This window comes from Cardiocondyla obscurior, linkage group LG12, assembly GCF_019399895.1.
Source record: "Cardiocondyla obscurior isolate alpha-2009 linkage group LG12, Cobs3.1, whole genome shotgun sequence".
Classification (NCBI taxonomy): domain Eukaryota; kingdom Metazoa; phylum Arthropoda; class Insecta; order Hymenoptera; family Formicidae; genus Cardiocondyla; species Cardiocondyla obscurior.
In genome coordinates this window covers 321,213-341,959 of record NC_091875.1, presented here as the reverse complement: position 1 = coordinate 341,959, position 20,747 = coordinate 321,213, and the positions used below count along the sequence as shown (strand labels likewise).

General features: G+C 44.8%; 1 long non-coding RNA gene across 1 annotated transcript in view; it reads right to left on the bottom strand.

Annotated features, from left to right (window-relative positions):
- The window catches only part of LOC139107015 (uncharacterized), a 135,025-nt gene that overhangs the window by 44,216 nt on the left and 70,062 nt on the right, over positions 1–20,747 (bottom strand). Inside the window, exon 6 of the long non-coding RNA XR_011546457.1 lies at positions 5,041–5,080. This is a non-coding gene — a long non-coding RNA (uncharacterized lncRNA). The remainder of the gene's footprint in view (positions 1–5,040; positions 5,081–20,747) is intronic.

Sequence of the window (20,747 nt, the reverse complement as noted above, 5' to 3'; positions counted from 1 at the left end):
ATTACGAAATACCGGTTTTATTATGTTTCTATGTTACGTTCCCATTTTACTGGGAAAATTAATGACCTATTTTACAATGATACGCGATTATTAAGCCTCCGCGGTAGCCTATTTTTAACGCCTCACAGTTGATCGGCGTCGTGCGCGAAAGTTCTTATCGATCGTAGAATTTTTTAAATTCGCCAGCGAAGCGCGAGACGAGAAAATACGTGTCAAAGGCCGGCCCTGACCGATCGGCACCGGCATACAGTGGCGTGCGGATAGCCGTTGGCGTGCACAACGCAGAAATTGATGGTTAAGAAAGCTAGGCTAAATCATATCCTGTCATAATTGCTCGCAGTTTAACCCAATTCCTGCTCGCGGCCCACGCGGCCACCCACCGAGCGCTTTTCTTTCCCAGTCCGATTCAAGGATATCGCGATCGATCTGCATACGAGAAGTCGGGGTCTATCCAATCGTACGTAAGCGCGTGAGAATATTTAGCGCATAAATTACATTTAACAAAGATCAGGATTGCGCAAATTATAAAGAAGAGAAAACGGAGCGTTAAGGGCGAGGATTATTTTCAAAGCCGATCCCCTTAAATCTCAGCACTGGGGGGAAATAGAAATGCGTTTTCCGATGTCGCAAGAATCTAAGATCCGACGTTCTACGTGCGAGCGACGTATGAAAAGGGCAAAGTGTGCTTCTAGTCCATCAAATCCTCCCCTGTTTCTGGTTGCGTTCTCGCGAGCTCTCCTCGGATGCAGACAATCGAACGACAGGACAAAGGCGCTGATTAAAAAAAAAAAAAAGGGGGGGAGGAGAGGGGAGTTTTAATCCTTGGGATGCAGTTGGCCGTGGGGTAGGTAGGTAGGTAGGTAGGTTGTTAGGTTGCCAAGCGACAAACCGTGCGTTGACCTACCCCATCGTTCGCCGTGAGTACAACGTGTACATCAACGCGTCATGCACGTTGTCAAGGATACTGCGTATTCCAGCAGCTGAGGAACGTTTCTCTTCAAGATCTTAGACGTGCTCTACACCATAGAAATTTTTTTATTACCCTAACAAAACCATCGCGACGCAGACAAATTTGCTTCCAATCGAGAAAAGAAATCTCGTAGAAATTTATAAGAATTTATATTCCTGAACTTTCACGTATCGTCCTTTTAAATAAATTTTTATCGAAACTCAACCGTAACAAAAAGGTACGCTACAAAGACATTTAATTGTCTTTGACTTTTAAGTAGTCGTCTAATTCCGTACACACGAACGTTAACATAGTTTCTATTCGAAAATGATCTCTCGACTTATTCAACGGCCGAGGGAACTAAATGAGCTCGCGTCCCGTTTCGAAGACGAGCAACTCCCAAGTTACATCGCGAATTTCTATTACGAGCGCTTCTTAGACAATTGTCGGAGCGTCAATACCCTTATACCGTAGCAGCCCTTCGTCGACGTCCAGCGGCTTCGCAGGGCCATTAAACGTGCAACGTCGCCCGAGCGAGGAGAGCTGTATGCACGGCGCGCCCGCCGTGCCGTGAGGATCGCGAAATTCCATTGCGCTTGATGCAATTACGCGGCGGAAGGACGGGGATGGCAGTTAAGGGAGATGCGTTCGCGCTACGGGCCGGTTCCCGATCTCGCGTGGACCAATCCGCCCGTATGAAAATCGTTTCTGGCCGAGCCGTGTTCCAAAGTTCGGTGTTCCTTGCATCCGATGCACCCACCGTCCCTCGCGTTGCTCTCTCGTCCCGCCGGTGCGGTACCGCTCCTCCTCCCCCCCTTGCCGCCCCTGGCCCTGCCCCGCACCGTCGGCCAGACACGTGGATATAGCTACGGTCGTATATCGTATAATGCAGCAGACTACCGGTCCGCCGGTCGTAAACCGGGTGCAACGGCATTCTGAGTACCGACGCCTCCCGCCGCCGCCGACGACGTTCTCCGGCTAGCTCGCAACCGACGTCAATGATGGTTATCGGTACTGGATTATCCATCGCGACGGTCCTCCACCTCCCGCGACGCGGTAACTCTTTAATTTCATCGAAAATCATCGAACGTAACGTTAGTTTCGTTGAGAAACGCACCGAGACTTTGGTTCCCGTACGGCAAAATCAAAGAAAGAACGACGTAATCTTTCTCTTTATTTCTTTTTTTTTTTTTATAAAACAATATTAGTCACTCTAATAAGGCGACCGTATGATAAGAATCGTTTTTAATTCTCGTACTGTAATTAATGTGCATCGGATTATTTTTTTTCTCAACATTTTTCTACGCTATCCTTTAATTAATTAAATATCGTTTCTGATCCAACTAGTTTTTGACTTGCGCAACGTAATTTCTTGTTTGTAAATTTTCGAAAACACTGCGTGTAGATATATATCTCTAAAAATATTCTATAAAAATAATATGTTTGAAATTACAAATATGACAAAACGCATTTTGTTATATATTTCTTGTTTAAAGTTTACGTTGATGCATGTTTCATAACGGCAAACACTTAGCGTTAAAAATTTTTTTATATTTATTAAAATAAATCGCATTGACTATTTATTATTTGTTATACAACGATGATGCGTTACTTTTTATCGCTGTCAACGGTAGTTTATATAGATCGATATACATTTGGCTGTATTTATACAGCTGAATATAAAAGAACAAGCTGCAACCGATTTAGCCGGATTTAGTTGACATTTCATTAGAAGAATATTTCGCAAATGTAAAAATACAAATAACGGATATACGCGAAGAAAATTTATATGGATAGAAATATATACTTTAATCGATCTACGTGGTATTTCTTCCCCACGATGAATAAATTCCGACAATGTTCAACATTTCGCACCTCCCAAGATATTCCAGAGAGAGCCGCGTGTGCGCGTACGGGATCCTAATTAATCAGCGTCCATCGCGCGCATGTATGCACAATATAGCATTTCGCGCGGACGCGCGCCTCCGCACGGCACAGCCGCCGGAGTGAGTGTGTACATGCACACTCTCAGTTTTGAGGGTCACGTTCACAGGCGCGGCGCGCACAGCATCCCCCGTGACGCCGACGTCGTTGATTCGGTGGTTGCGCGAGGTCCGGGCCGCGAGGGGTGCGAGACTCGGCTCGAGAGAGAAAGGGGTGAGCGCTAGGAGAAATAACGGGGTGGCGGACGGGTGGAGGCGAGTTGAAGGGGAAGTGGCGGAGAGGGGTAGAGAAGAGAGCGATGGAGCAAGGGCTCGTCGGCGAGAGAGCGAGAAAGAGAGAGAGGGAGAGAGAGAGAGAAGGGAGTGCGGGAGGAACCGCAGAGCACCGGGCGGCGGCAACGACGGAGGCGGGATGAAAGGGGGTGCGGATGCACAGCTGAGCCATCGTCGGTCGATGCAACTGCACACGACCCCTCCAACAGTCAGCGCTTGCATTCGCTTCCCCTCCTCCTCTTTCTCGCTCTCCGTGCGTTCCTCCCCCTGTCCTCCACCGTTCCTTCGACCACCACTCTTCGCTTCGTCCCCGACAACCCCCGTACCCGTCTTGCTACCCCTCCATTCTCGTTGCACCCTCGGTCAATGACCTCCACGCGAGGTAACGCATCGCAACGTCGACTACTCTCCATCTCTCTCCCCTCACCCACCTCTCTTCCCTCCCTGTCTCGCTCACTCGTTTCTCTCACCTTGCGCTTCTCTCTCGCTAGCTCTTTCGCGCATTCTGCAACCATTCCGCTTCCTCCTTCAGCGTTGCAGTTTGTTTACATCGGTGCGGGACTTTTAATCGCGATCGATTCGCCGTAGCCTCGGCTCGCGCGAGCGCACCACGCGTTCGGTTAATTAACGTAGCCGCAAATTATCCGTAAGAGGATGGAGAAGTGAAAGAGAGAAGAAGGTAGGGAGATAGACAGCGGGTAGGTGCGTCCTGAGAAATTAAACGGCGGTCCAACGTCAGGCGGAGGAGAGCTGTCGCCAGGGTCGCGGCTAGGGCTTGTCGAAGTTCTAGTTCGTGACCTGGGAGCAGGTGCCGGGTGCCGGCTCGCGTATACCCTCCCCCCTCCCGCCCCTTACACCCTCATTCTCTTCGGGCACTCAAGTTTCGACGGGTGCTTAAATTCTCTGTCATTGCGGCTAACAAGATTAGGTGAATTAATTCGAGATGATTAATTGGTCTGCGCATGATATCGGATCGGCGTCGGCGCTAAATAATCGCGAGGAAAATTGTATGCATTTTAACGCAGTGGCTTATCGAATTAATCAGATTGGCGAGTATCATGTTGAGATTTCATCGTGGCACTGTTGTTGAGAACCAATGAAAGAAGAAACATCCCGCAGTAAAAAATAAAAAAAAAAAAAAGAAACAAAACGAAAGAAAAAAAAGCAACCATTGTTTAAAGCGGCAAGAAATCTTGTGATACCGTTATTGTATGTATAAAGCGAATTCGTAAAACAAAGCGTATCTCAAACCGCTAATAATAATAAATTATCTTTTTATTTCAACCTCTCCACTCTCCTTCTCTTTCACCGAGATCGCTCGGGATCGAAACAGCGGCTGAAATCGTTCACTGAGAGAGAGCGAGAGAGGAGAAGTTCGATTGATGTCGACGGAAGTATTCTCTCGGGACACGTCAATTTGGGCGTCTTTCTCGATTCCGTGCCCTTTCCACCCTTCCTCTTAAGCTTAACGCCTTCACGCTTCCTCCTTCAGGACTCTCGCAGCCAGAATAACACGCCGGTGTTTCGTTTCACACTGTCACGCCATTCTCTTATTCGTTCAACAAAGGGAAGACGTGCGCGAAAACGGAAGAAAGGAGAACGCGGATAGAGATAGTAATTGGCTTAAAGCCTCAAGTATGTTGGCGTTACGAAATCTTGCAATTGCCAACAAATTATCTGACGCATTAGAGAGGAATAGCCGTTCTAGCAACGCAAAGACTCATTCTTTTTTAAATATATACTACAATAAATCATGCTATTTTTCGAGGTCCCATTTCGCACGCGTTATTTTAATTGAGTAATTTATGGTCGACGACGTGTTATCGATTTAAGAGACTCGATTACAAATTATAAAAAAAAAATTATGTGACTTACCTATCAGCTGAACTTCAGCGGAGTTGTAGAGTTCTGCCAACTGTAACATAAAAAAGAAAATATCAATGTAGACAAGTATATTAGTATATTAGTCAATAAAATTAATAAAAAAAAATTAAAATTTTTTTTTAATAAGAATTTTAAAGATAAACATATTAATTAAATTTTAAAATTAAACCGGACCTCAAAATCGCCGATTTGATAGTTGACACATTAATGCAACCATTAAAACCAAACGAGAGAATTAATCAGCGTCGGTTTTAAGCCACAATAGAATCGAGTTTCAGCTAATTAAGATCCTTTTAAAAATTAAAAAAAAAAATTAATTATTTAGATTATTAGGAATTACGGAAATATATTTGTACGCTGAACAGTTCCGTTGCGCTGCTGGTCTGAAAATTAATCCGATCATTTCGAGAGGCTGCCCAAAGACGTTCGCCCGGCACGCGACTTCGCGCCTTCGGCGGAGAAAACGTACGCGGGTCCTTCACCCGCGATATCTCGTGCAATAGTCGCACACACGGCGGAGGTGACGACGGACCTAGTGCGACCGCTTCGTCGCCCGCCGATAAGGCAGCGGGTAGAGTCGTTGGGTTACTTACCGGCTGGAGGCGATAACGCGCATCCGGAACGGACGAAGAACGGCGAACGATTATGCTCTCTGCGTCGGATTACGTTGCGATTTAATACGAGGGGACGGAGGGAGAGAACGAGATAACTAACCGCGGGCGACCGCGTATCGCGCATTGTTGCGAGCGACTCTGCTTAAAGCGGGACTGGGATACCCCCGAGGGATTCTGAGAAGACTGTCGAATATCTCTCGGCACATGCAATCAATACTTTCGGAGATATTAAGTCTTCCCGATATCTCCGTTCATCGTTCTGCCACAAGAAAAAAAAAAAAAAGAAAAAAAAAATTCTGAATTTATATATTGTATATTAATAAAATGTAAAAATAAATAATATATGTTGATAACGTTTCAAAGAGTTGAACGGATTTAAATCAAACCTGACACTCCACGCGGGTGAGAAATTTCTGCATGAGCAATAATACAACTTGCAGTCCTACGTCGCAGCCGTTCCGCGAATCGCACGGTTTTAAACTGTATAAGCGATTGTACAAATGCACTGCTGAATGCCGCCGGAAAATTCACTTAAACGGTAGAAAAAATATCGCGTGAATCGCGTGCGCCGAGTCGCGTGTCGACGTGTCATATTTATATTTTAAGTACGGCCGTGTAAAACGGATTAGAAGATATCGAATATGTACGCGTGCACGAGTGCAATAAAAATGTCTCGGAGGTATCATTGAAATAATGAGAGCTAATACCGTGCCGTTCCAGAACACTAGAATCGCAAACGACTCGATTAATATCCCGATTAATAAATAAGCATTCACACTTTTTCGCTCGTCTGCTCTGCCACCGGCAAGTAATTTCCATAAAAAAAAAGAAAAAAAAAAGAAAAAAAAAGAAAAAAAAAGAAAAAAAAAGAAGAAGACTAAAGAGAAAAAAAAATAAATAAATTGGACACAGCTGTCGTCAATTTTTCTTTTCGCTGCAATAATTTCGACGCGATGCCATATTCGTGCAGTCATCTTATGAATATCTCGTCTCTCGATTTATTTCCTTCGTCGCTATACAACGCTAGTAAATCACTTGCTACGACTGAAGGGAAATGTTAACATCAAAGACGATCGGTAATCAAACATCGCGTTGCCGAAGCCTATCATTAAAAGAAATGACTGCGAATACATATTGGTAATAGCCTTCTTAAGCGAAAGAAAGTATCGTCGGTGGCCACCTAATTATCATCATCTTCTTCCTTCTCCGCGACGTTTCGAGCGAGAGATATTTTAAACATTTACTGCTCGATATGTAGAAACAAAAAGTAACTTATCGGAAAAATATTTTAATACAGCTCAATGGAAATCCAACAAATCCGAGACTTCCGGCAGGGTTTTTAATTTTGTATTGATTTTTCTACATTTATATATTCTGTCACGTCATAAAACAATATCGACGTGCGAGAGCAACAACGGACGTCGTTCCGTTTGGAAGTAACAGAACAAATGGCCTAGATATCCTAGATGAGCGTTTACTTCGCTCTTTTGCGCTTTACGCGAAACAACGTTGGCTGCAGCGGCGAAGGCGGTAAAATTTTTATCACGGCTTCGCGCTCAACTGTTAACCATTTTTGATTATTGCGCGAATTTACAACGAGAAGTAATTGCTATTCTCGGGAGGGCTTGATGGATATCAAGAGGGAATGTTAAGTTTCCCGAACGTTGCCCTTGGGTGGCATTCTTCCCGGGAGCATCCCGAGGTAACCGTTGGGCAGTTTAAGTTTCTTGTGTTCTTTCATAAATAATTTTATATAGCTATAGCGCGGTCGATTAACTTGATGGAATTTTACTTTATGCTGGAATTCTTCAGACCTTTAGTCGGGAATTGAAGCCGCCTGGAAATAACCCGTTTTAATCCTTATAGTTTGCTACGCGGAGAATGTTGTCTTACGTAACTCTCGCAAAAAGAATTGTATGTACGTACAAGAGATGTCTACGATTTCTTCATGTAACATGTTGATCGTTATATAACCGCGTGAAGAAAAAGTATTGAACATAGAGTTATTTATAATTTAAAAACTCTGACTGTGCTCTGAGTTAATTATTAATTAATTATTTTTGCCTAAATAATAATTAAACATGAAAAATCGCGAAATATTAAAAAAATCGAATTGCTTAAAAATATTTCTCGATATGGAGTTTATTTTATTTTAAATTTATCTGCTCGCGAAAATCGTAGATTCCAATTGTACGCGATATCGAGAAACGCGGCGCTCGAATCGATCTGTTAATTCCGCACAGACACTCGCAAGCGGCGACGGGGTGCATGAACTTTCAGCAGGTCCGAGGGAGCTTCCGAAACTTGATGAATCCACTCAAGTAAACGCGAGGGGAAAAAAAATGGAAGACGGGAGTGGTGTTCCCGGGTATCTGAAGCCGACGATTGCTGTCGATTCTCACCACCGAAAAACAAGAGACGAGCCAACGACCTTCTTCCCCTCTTTTCAACCCTAAGCGTACATTTTATCTCGATCTCCTCTGCGCATCCTGACCATCCACAAGCTGTCCTCTTTACTCCGTCGCGGAATACCGGTCCACCTCTTTTTACCTTCCCCTGCGCTATTTCTCATCCCCGCGGGATTCTCCGGTTGACGAGCCTCGGCGAAAAGAAAAGCGACCGGCAAGGACAAATAGAAGAATACGTTGGCCGGGGAGAAAAAAAAAAAAAAAAATTAAAAAAAAAAAAAAAAAAGAGGAAAAAGAAGCGATGACGAAAAGCACAGAAAGTCAAAGACGGAAAGAGAGATAAGTAAAGGGGTGCGCAAAGTCGACGGTACGGCAGCAGGGGGTGTCGAGGGAGGACAAGGGTGCGAGAGGCGGAGGCGGTGGAGAAGGGGAGTTGGCCTCGCGGTGTGCATTGAACCCAAACCGGTATCGAGCTAACCAACCCACTCAACCCGACAGCCGCCCCTATCTCGCCGTACCCCCGGCACGTATGTAGGTAGGTGCACCCCGAGAGGCGCGCATCGTGGCTGCTGCTTCTCTCTGTGCATCGCGGAGCCTGTGGTGTGCCGCTGCCACCGCTGTTACATGAGGGTCCGGACCTGCCACAAGCCAAGTCGCAGTGCGCAGCCGGGGAGTGTTTACTATCGTCGCGCATGCTCGTTGCACAACCGGCAGCCACCCCCTGAACCAGCGATTCATGTTCGGTCTTGCATCGACATAGTGGGGAAGCAATGTTGGAGGTGGCGGTCGTGGCAGAGACCGTGGAGAAGGGGTCGACTGTGCGCGAGAGGAGAAGAGAGGGCGAGAACGGAGGCAAAAGAAACGAGAGAGAAAGAGAGAGAGAGACCGTCCAGAACGATGGGGCAAGGGGGAGAAGAGAGCGAAAACGAAGAGAGGGAAACGGAAAATGCTGGTGGCCGTTATCGGATATGAGGCTGAGAGAAGATGGAGGGAAAGAGGAGAGCAGAGGTGCAACCACCGTGTCGGTGATGCTGAGAAGAGGACGGCGAGGAGAACGGTCGGCTATCCACGTGGTGGGACCGAGCGGGCGGGTGCAGCCTGAAAGAGAGAGAGAGGGAAAACGAAAGAGAAGTGCATTCCAGGTGGGGAATTCCCCTCACCGAGGTTTTATAGCGCGTAACCTACACCCTGTGCATCGGCCGCCGAACGGCGGCGACTGCACACGGCCGCCCGCCGATGCAACGGCGGTCGCGACCATCCGTTTGCTCGCTCGCCCGCGGCGGGAGAGAAAGTGCAGCGGATGCTGCGACACTGGAGCCGGAGCGAGGGTCGAGTCGATTAATGATCGTTCGGCGCGCTCCGCACCGGCGCGAGCGAATGTGAAGATCGAAAGGTTTTTCCCGACTCGCGAGGTTATCTCCCGAGATGTACGCTCTGCGAAATACAATGGGATTGAGACATAAGCGGATACCGAAGATTTCGAGCAAAGGCAGCGCGATGAGAACACGTTGAAGAAATAATGAGAAATGAACGAAACAAGGCGTACAAGAAAATTACGACGTGTACTTCATTATATAATTGATTAATTAATGGCAAAAAAGTCGATACATTTGCAAGTAGTCTACAAATATCTATCGCGCGGGATACCGTACGAGAAATGCGATTATATTAAACACACCTTCATTACGGAGAGGTAACGCGAAATAGAAAATTCTCCCGCAGTCGATTATGGTATTATGCAATAAATGTTCCGCGCGATCGCTGGCGTTCGAGATAACGAATTAAACGAAGTGACAAATGAAGTCTGCGATACCGGTGCTCACGTAAACGGGAGGGAATTTGCGTTGTCACGGCGACAAGCGGAGAACGTCAAAGGCAATTTATAAAAATCCTCAATGACGGAGATAAAATGTCACGATTCTACGGCGGGCGGTTTTTCAAAATCTGACGTGTTATACAACGCGCGGGGCCGCGCAAACGTGCTAATGAATCGAACAGTCCAGTCCAATAATGTACGCACGTCAAACGAGTTTTCCTAGATTACTGTCTTTAAGGCCTTCGTTCAAGGTAAAACCGGCCCGACTGCGCCTTATCGTTTCTGCACATCGGTGCATAATGCACGGTCCGCCTCTGCGCGACGGAGCATGAAATTATTGACGAAAGCGCGAGATCGGATGCCAATCGATATTACTAGGATCCGTTATGCATGCCACCCAATCGATCGTACCTCGGCGAGCACCGTAATAAATGTAAACAGTAAACGTTCCGCCCAATCAAAGTTTCACGCGCATCGTCTTCATGAAAATTAATATAATCCAATTATAATCCGATACTAAATTACCTTTTGATTTAAGCTGCTTGTCGCTACGAGCCTGCGTGTCAAACAGGAATTTGAACTGCCACGCGAAATCTGTTAATTGTAAAAAGCCCGTAACGAAAATGACAGTAGTACAGCGTTGCGATGGTCAGACAGGGAGTTCGTCGCGCTAATTCGATCTCGCCGAAACAATTACGATTCTATATTATTAGTCGCGCGGTCAAAGATATTCACGCTCTGCAAATATCGATTCCTTCGACGCCGTACAAAGTGTCCGAGGGAAAATGTAAATGTAAATAAAATAATTACGGGAACGTGCCTGTGATCGCGGACGCGATCAGAAACGCTCATGTTAATAGTTAACGTCGATTCGTGTCCACGAGTTATTATTTTGATACGTGGGGGTTGGCGGCGTTTCAGATAAAATCTATCGGAACGTATTTCATTTATATGTTACTTTTATTGCAAATTTTTCTTTTTATCAATTAGAATGTGACTTTTTCATTAACGATTAAAAATATGAAATATTTTTACGAACTTTAAAGAGAAAAAAAAAAAAAAATAGATAAGGTAGATCTTTCTTGATTAATCACAAGATAACGTTTCACGGCTCTTTAAACAAAATTTTAGTTTCACACTCACAAATATATTTCTTTATTCAAAAACTAAGGAAACGTGATCGACAATGGGTTCCTTCGGCATTCTCGTTAAGAAAGAAACCGTTTCAAATTAAAGACTCGAAAGGTTTTGTTTGGCCGACAATTCTAGAACGGCCTGTGCGCGTGATGTGCTATTCTGCGATCGCGCGAGCGAGCGGGCGAAAAATCGAGAGGGAACAGCCAGCGCGCGTTCGAGCGCGGCCGCTAAAAACAAGGCACGGTTACGTAATCGCGTTCGCCGCGCGCAGCAGTCCGACGACCTTCCTCTATGGAAAGGATGGATCTGAAATAGCAACGACCCGAATATGGGTCAGCATGCATTGTGGCGCGACTCTCCTCACGCAGAACGCCGCCGCCGCCGCCTCGCCGCATCGCCTCGTCGAGAGGCGGTAGAGGCGGCTTTTACGCTCACGAAAATAGACACTTTATCAGACCAGCTTCTCTCTAGCCAACTCCGCTTTACTCGTAAGATTATACGCCGTGCCGTTTGAATTGCTCCTCGTTACCGCAATCCTGAACCCTCCCCCACGCTGCGCGATATCGCATGAATCTTTAGAGATGGAATCTCTCTGCTGAATTAGTGCACACCTACAACCATCGACCTTTTTTTTTTTTCTTTTCGTCGCGCGAAGCTGACGTAAGATGCTCCTTCGCAAGACCGCGCAGGGTTAAGCGTTATTGTTTAATATCAGTAATAGTACGGTAAATGCCAACCATTCGTAATGTATAAACGGCGGGACATGCTTTTAGTTAATTAATGCTTTAATTTTTTTTTTTTTATAATACTTTTGTATGACATTTTCACAATTAGTTTACTCTGAAGAAGCAAATTTCCCTTGTTTTATTTTTTTTTTTGTTTTTTTTTGTTTTGTTTTAAATGTATTCAGATGCGACGCAAGAGACTTTATGAATGCCAATAGCGAGACCGATCGAGAATTGTATCATAGACCCTCGTTGGTACTTCGTATCTCTCTTTTTCCAACCGTCAAGATCATTTGTATAACGGAAGGAGCTCATTTACGTGCGGCACGGTGTGCATAGAACCGACATACAAAGGTTTTAAAAAGCACTCGAGTATTCGGTGGAGTGCGGGAGAAAGAGAATGAAAGAAGGTCGAAAGGGCGGAAAAATTAAAAGACGAAAGAGAAATGAGAGAAAAAAAAAAAAAAAATGAAAGAAAGAAAGAGTCACCGTGCGATATATAACGACCGAAGTAGGTCGCGATACAATTTTATCACATTTATTCGACTTTCCGTTTATTTCCGTTAATAAAGATTGATCTACATAAATCGTAACGTTTTATATGTAAATATAAATTGCATTCGTTAAAAGTGATTAACATTTATCGCGAATCCTTTGCGATCGAGCGATCCACGGTAAGAGGCCCGCGGGAACTGCATTCGGAATTACGACGAATGTAGATCAACAATTTCAATAACATTTACGCACTATTTGCATTAAATGGAAAATGTGTTGCACTTTGGTTGGAAGAAGAGCGAACGGATATGCCATTATAATCGTAATACATTTGCGATTGTAATTGGAATAAATCGCCAAGTATATTAATTTTTATGTTAATTGGGACAAAAATTTTATACGCGCGGCGTTAGAGTACGTGCAGGTTGCAAGTGGAGGTTCATAAATGTTTCATCATCTCGGTAACTTAAAAAGAGCAGCGCGAGAGAGCTCGTGTGTGATCTAAATAAACAAAAAAAAAAACTATCTTAATTAATTGTAACAAAATTTTTATTCAGGCCACCCGCGCTAGTATTTCGCTAGACGTACCGTCGGCGCGACAACTTTCGCGAGTCACGCAGTTGCATCAGCCGTGTATTTGCTACGGTTGGATTTAGACGGTGCTAAAAGCACGGCGCAGTCAAGCTCGCCTAGTGTTTGTAAATTTCGCTGGTACTGGAAGCGACTGCGAGGAGGCCACATGCGCGCCTAAAAAAAAACCGCGGAAACAAACGAGAAGGCGAATGGAATTATCTAATCGCGAACGAGTCACCCTTTGTCTCTCTCGTGTAAAAGCGCGCCTCGGCCCGCGCATAGCAATAATCTAATGGCCCGCTTTTAATTGCCTCGGCGATTGCATCGGTGGAAGACTATCAAGAGAGCGGCTCATAAATTATTGATGCATGACCTTTCCTTGTGTCGAGTTCAAAGGGACACTCGTACTTCCGCTTACATCCGTTTCGGTTCTACGACCTACTTTCTCCTCTTGAGAAAATATTTCTATCCGTGGTGGAAGTCGAGTACAATAGCCGAGAGGGGGTGGTTCGAACCGGACGTCACGTAATACGGGCTGAGCCGCGAGGTACAAAGTATTCACGAAGAAGTACTTCCCGAAGCGGAGAAGCGGGAGTAAGAGAAAAGAGAGCTCCGCGAGGAGAAAGAAAAAGAAAAGATACAGCGGTGGTAGTAGCAACTACTTGGGGTAGGTCGATCTATTTTTACGCGTGTTCAACTCATTGCGTTTACCTCGATTAGCGTATTAGCCGTAACATCCATCACCCGTGATCGGGACAATGTCGTTTAACATTGCGCCGTATATAAAGAAGTGTCCCGGAACCTTCAATTGGTTCTCTGGGGTGATTTAAATTTCAGATCAATTAGTTAAATAAAATTCATAAGTAGGAATGAAAAATATTAAAAGTACGTAATAAATTAATAAAATCAGCATGTCAAAAAGTTGCACGCTGTTTCATCGATTAAAACGATTTTTAACTAGACGCGAATCAATAACGCGGACAGAAATCAATTTTTATTACTTGAAAGTTCTACTTGAAGTAGCCACTAAAATATTGGTCGCGCGTACACGGTTCGCTAACAATCGATTACGAGCAATGAAGAAAGAATAACGTTGGCAGGGAGCAAAGAACAGAGAGCGAGGATAGCAGAAATAGACAGATAGAGAGAAAGGGTAAGAGAAAGAGAAAGACTAGACTGGAAGAGTGTCGGATAAATGTCGACTCGAGAGACGCTGAAACAAAGGAGGATATCGCAATGTTACGACGGAGAAAAAGAGAAGAACGGTAGCAGGAGACCAAAGGTGGGGGAGGGAGGAGAAGGAGAGAGAGGAGGAACATTCGGGTAGGTCAGATTGAAAGCACACCGCGCCTGACGTATATGTACGCAGGCGAAGGTGGGAGCGATGAGGTGGAGGACGAAGAGGTGGTCGGATTAGTTGAACGGAGACACGGCGTACGGGAATTCGCGGTGGAAAGAGCAGGGAGGAAAAAGACGGTGGAGAAGACGGAAGAGAATACACGCGCGGTGGAGGGAGCGAGATGCAGAAGGGCGCGGAGCGGAGAGCGAAGAAGAACCGACTCGCCGCCACGGAGGGTTGCGGCTTTCGCTTCGTCGCGAGGTCAGCGTTCCTCAACCTTTGCCCCAGAATGCCCCTGGTAATGCCGATACGCGACGCTTTCGAACCTCGTTAAATCGCGCTCGCGCCGCTCGCAATTTCAATCCGCGAGCCATACGTCAAGCGCGCGTCAGCCCGGCGTGCCGGGAACTCGGTGTTGCAGAAACGCGGGGATTTAGGACCCTTCGCGGATATTTATGTCACCAAGCCTCGGACGCGGGAGAAGCCTCCGCTTTAATGACGTTTAGCAGCGCCGCGCGTCCCACTTCGGCGGGATTCGCGCTCGCTCTTGCAATATGAGTCGTTACACATCGTAGGGCTCTTCCACTTTCGTGTGGATCCAAAGGTGCCGCGCGGCGTATAGCTGCTAACCTGCTCCGGTTTATGAACTGATTTAATCCGAGAACAGAGCCCGTCTTCGCGCAAAACCACCATATTGTTTAGGATCGCTTAAATTTTATTTCACCTCCGGTTTACGCCTCGCGACCGGTGACGCTTCTTCCACCGTCGCGCTCTGTACATGTCGAAGAAAATATTGTTCCGCGTTTACGACGTAGCGGGATCTATTTTCGCATATACTCAATTTAGGATCTTTCGCAAACGCTTATGTTATGCCTCGGACGTGAACTTTCGAAGCCGACACTTCCGCTATTACGTTCTATGTATATCAGAAGGCCCCAATCGCGTTTATGGTTAACGTTTATAACCCTTACGTGTCGTATTTTGTGTTACAATATAGAGCGTTACGAAATTCATTCAGGAAAAAAAAAAGAAAAAAGAAACAGAGCCTTATTAATTATAATTACACTGCATACATATTATTAATTTTATCTGTAATAACAAATCTAGTTTGAATCGTTTAGTCGTGAATCACGAAAAGGTATTACGATTCCAATACATTTCCTGCTACGAAATATTCCCTCAATTAAATATTAATAATTCTATGCATTTTTGTTTTATCCGGATCATTTTCTCACCCAATGCAATGCGTTCGAAATGTGTGATCGAATAAACGTTTACCCACAATTAAGTAAAGGCGCGCGGTACACACGATTTTTCCTCTACGAGGGGTTTATTTTCCCCGTTTTTATTCAGCGCGCGTGCAAATTCTATTTTGCAAACTGTTTTTCTCCGGGATTTTATTTATTTAGTAGCGCTTATACACCGCGAATTTTCAATTGAAACGTTATATTCATTACATCCCGCGTAAAGCGGTTCGCACGCGGGTATTTATGGCCGAACGTAAACTTTCAATCTGGACTCGTTTCCGACGTTCGTCCATTCGTTTCAATGATGCACGCGAATCAACTCTGCAAGATAACTCGTTAATTTATGATACTGCTGCATAATTTGCAGCTTGTAGACTGCAGGAAGCTATTTTTAGAGAATTCAATTTCGAACTTTCAAACCGTATTTTTTGTTTTAAACGTTTGGAAACGTTTTTTTGAATAAATAATTTTGACAAAATAAGCACGTTGCAATTTATTTGTACGTAAAACGTCCCAAAAATTAGAACAAAAAAAATTTCACGAAAAAAATATAAGAAGAATATATTATTAATAAATACCAAGAATGGACACGATGGACATATTAAATGGGAACAAAAATTTAGCGCAAAGCCCGCGGATTGGGTGTGTAGCCTTCGTTCGCGGCTCAATGTGCAATTCATAAAGAATATAATTCCCGATATAATTCCCGGATAATTTACCGGAATAATCTCACCAATAATTCTCTGTCGAATCCGATTATCTTCACAAGTCTGTCGATCGCAGGCGCCACGTCGTTACCATTATTACCGTTGCCGGTTATCCATTCGTACGGCAAATGCTAATGCCACTGCGAATTAGTCCACGGGTGCCCCTCCCGTTCCGCCTACATTTGCCTACCGATACTCGTTACTCCCTCCGTAATGTGGCCGGCGGCAGGGCATATCCCGCGCCCTCCTGCGAACCGCTCTTCCGCTTGCGGAGCGTAATTGCCATCGCGAAACCGTGCACCGGCCTGTCCTTCGACCGGCTGGTTGCATAACCGAGCGCACCGTACGCCCGTTTCTCGGTGCCTCCGCGGAGCACGCGTGTCACGTGGGCCGATTGATTTCACGTGCGTACCGCACTTCGTAAACTTTGGTCAATGACCGGCGAACCTTGAACGCATCCTTCGCAAAATCCGTGCGTTGTCGCGGCAAACAAATTTCCTGCGTCGAGTCAAATTTTTTTGTGACACTTGACGGGACGCGAAAATTAGACGCCCAAAATAAATCTAAAGAATTATCTCGTATGAATTTAAATAAATCCCACCCCAAAAAAACGTAAGAACGAATTAAAAAATTAAGTCCTATCCTCGTTTTAATTTCTTTCTCTTTAAGTGTGTGATTATTCTAAATAGCTAAATCTAGGTTTATAACATGCGCAGGATATTTTATCTCTATTTAATTATTATTAACTCAATGGACAATAAATAATTCGCATGAGTGTTGAGACGTCGAACACGTCACCTGCGTCGGCTTATGCAAGCTGACGCTGCTGTTTCTTCAGAAACTACGCATGTTTACGACACAGCTGATTATAGCGGCATAAAATGTAGCTAATAATACGAACGTAAAAGTGCAACTACGGGTCGTTATTTGTTCGGGATATGCATAGATCGTGTATGCATGTCGCGCAAGATGTGCAAGAAGTACGAAAATAAAGAATTTAATTTCTCCTGTAAATAAGATCGCGCTAATAGAGTGCGTTACAATAATAATTGCGGCAAAACGAAATTTCTGTGACTTATATTCATATCGTTAAATTTCGACGTACAAGATAAAAGTGCGACAGATTGCAAAACTTAAAACTTCCAGATCGGACAGTTCTAAAATGCGCGAAGCGCGCGGCATAAAACTTTTCGTGCAATCCTCTGATCTCCAAAACATTGTTAGCTCTCGAAAATAGCACCAAATTGCGTTACCAATTTCTTTGAACGAAAACACGTCAGGAATATTCGTAATCTTCTAGACGATCAATTTTCCCTTTATAAAAATTGATAAAAATAATTTCGCATTAAATAATTTTTTGAGAAGTGTACTTTAAGACAGACGACGAATAATGTACTAACAAAATACTAAACGCTGCCTGATTACTGGATCGAGTTAAATTAAGTAGAAATTTAATTTTCTAAATACGCGCGTTAATTTTTATTTACTTGCCTAAGAAAATTTGCTGCAAAGAGACGGTTCTTCAACCCTTTGACACTACATAAACAGAGTTGAGCAAAAATAACTCTCATATATCAGGGCTGCTGGATAAAAGACGCGCAAAACATGATGGAAAGCTTATGATAAAGTAAACTGGTGCAGCTCGCCAGCCCAATGACTCCGTCCTCTTTCTATTACGTGGCGGTAAATTTACCAGCGCAACACCTGTGCGTTCTTCATAAAAAATGCTAGCGTTAGAGCTGGCTGGTCAGAATTTAATGAAAATTGACAAGAGAAAAATCCTTAATCCTTTTCAGAATTATTAATTTCAAAAATGGAACACAATATGGAGCGTTTCATTATTAAAACAATATAATAACTAAATATTTGTTAAATCATAAAAATATAAATTTTTTTAAGATACTTATTTGCCAAGAAAACGATTCGTCTCGGATATGCGGCTAATTTTCATTCAATTGCGAAATGCTTTATCGGTTTTCCCCTTAAACTCCCCCTTGCAAGCGAACGTCACGCGCGACTTTCGTTTCCGTCGCAAATCATCGACGCGCTTGCAATTCTACGTTATTCCCGCGTGACGTAGCGGAAATTGTTTCCCGAAGCTCTCAAGACACCGCGACAATTTTTTACCGTTCTCTCGTAAAGCGAGTGATATGGAAATCGTGGTATATATCTCGTTGACAGGGGGGAAGATGGGAGGCAAGTGCAAAGGGCGCAAGTTGCGCGCGGATGCAGCGCGAGGGCAAGGCGGATCTTTTCCGCACTCCTTGGGTCCAAGGTCTGACCTCCATCAGGCCGCTTCGAGAATCGCACGGAAGGTTTCGACCGGCGAGGGTGCCGAGGGGGCGGCAAAACGCGTGAGGGAACGCGCGCCGTTGCGGATGTGCGAGAGGGAGAAAGCCGTGCGCGATAAACGACTAAGGGAAGGCCAAAGGGATGGGAAGAGAAGAGAGAGACAGAGAGGGAACGCTGCAAACCGGTGTGAGGGAACCGACAGAGGCGCTGTGTGACGACTGACCCAGTTACTCGCGGTGGAGGTAATGACCGATACTACGCTACCTAACCCTCCGTTTCCCTCCGTCCTTCCACCTCCAGGCAGCGGCCCCTCCTTATGCCGCGACGCTCGACTACGTTACGTGCGTGCATATACGATACATACATGTCGTGTGCATACGTACCTATAGGGAGGAGAAAGAGATAAAAGAGCGAGACGGACGAACAGCGCAGGCTTTCCGCGCGCGTACATACACACGTTCTCTTTAAACTACAATAGCGATCGAGACTCATCAGGGATGGAGTAGGATCTCACGGTAATTGGATTCTCTCTTAGAAAGAACGAAAGGGCCTCCGGAGGTTATCGGAGCCGTAGATGTTCGGCTTCAATTTAACCAATAGGAATGCCTAGAAATTACGGAAGTAAAGCTTCCTGTACTTTAAACCAACAAGCTTTAAACAACAGCCTTTTACTTCGCGAGTATTTATATAGAGATACGTAGTTACTTTAGTCCTCGCGAGTTTTGTTACAGAGAATGTAAGTGCGTGTAAAGCCTATTAAAAAAAAATTAAAAAAAAAAAGCAACGTAGTCAATGATTCTATTTTAATTCGTTTAAAAGTTGTAAAAATCTACCAACTACTAATTGCCGATAATATTAATTTTCATAGTTAAAGGCGCAAAAGGCCGATGTATCGTTTATCGAAGTAGTCGCACATAATGAGTGCAAAGCTTAGAGCTTTCAGCGACGAGTTCACACGAAGGGATCCTTGGCCAACGAGTTATGAGCAAAAGGGTCCTCTTCTCGTGCACGATGTGCACGCTCTACTTGCGATCCGATTGACGAAGGGCTCTCTCGCAAGTCTCTGCGTGGCCCGATGGTGCGAGGCGACGATGCGAACGGCTGGGATTGCCGATGGCCGCTTGATGAAGGGTCGCAATCATTTTCCACGATCATCTCGCGCAAGTTTTTTTTTTTTTTCCCTTCCCCTCGATTCTCGAGCGCGATCATAATTGCGCCGTTGCGCAACCGAAATTATATTCACTATCAATCGCGAGCGTTAATTCAATCGCGAATGTATCGACAATGAGTATTTGCCACATTGTTCAAGTAGCCGATGTTAAATATGCATGAGCGTCATAGCGTTGTGTATTTTATGCGACGTTCAATTATTGGCAACGAGTCTGATGAGCTTGCATTTCGCGAAGTAACATCGTCATCTGAGAGAGAAGTTCTGCACAGTTGCGACGGTTCCAAGTACGGTTCGATCTCGTTGTGTGCATGCATTAACTATCCTTCGAACGTTCATCGAGACATGTCACAACGTATTCTTTCTTTAGTACCGCGTTATGACAACCAAAGACGTCGCGATCTTTAACGTATCTATGAAAGATATATCGCCGTTCGTGTAACAATCTAGAAACGCGGTACATAAAGTCTTTAATTATCGCTTGCAAGACGTGCCGTTTTTCCTTCCATCGAGTAAGGTCGAAGGATATTACGCGATGATTCAACAATTGCGCCCAAGGCAAGAAGTCATTGCTCGTGCGCAAGGTGAACTCGCAAGAAATGATAGAAAAAAAAAAAAAAAAAAAAAAATGATAACCTTGTTGCCGCTAATTTATAATGTGTGACGGACAAGGAACTCGTGCAAAGTCCTCGCGTAAGTTACACGAAGAACAAAGTCTCGCTGTTGGTACGTCGGTATCGCCGTTTGCGAAACATCCTGTACGACGAATGCGGCGTTTACTGAGCCTAGAACTTGCACACAACCGCGCCGTGTTCGTCACACGTGACACATCCCCCACGTACTCGAGTGCGAAATATTGAAAATAAAATTTTAGTTTGCGATAATCGTTGCGCAAGCTCCGTTGTGAAATTACGCCGGTTCCTATTTTGATTTAGGAAACAGGAAGGACGAAGGAAGCTCCCTTCGCGAAGGAATAAATCAGACGTGACGTTAAGTCGCGAGAAACAGCCGCATATGTACTTCCTGCGCATTTTCGTAGCGCGTAACGACATTTTCGTTCTCGCTTTACACAGAGAGTGGAGGAGAATCGTTGAGCTAGAACCGACCTGTTTACGCGGCCGCGGTTGCTCGGTCGAAGTTTAACGAAGATCTGGGTCAGGCGGTGTTTGGAATCCTT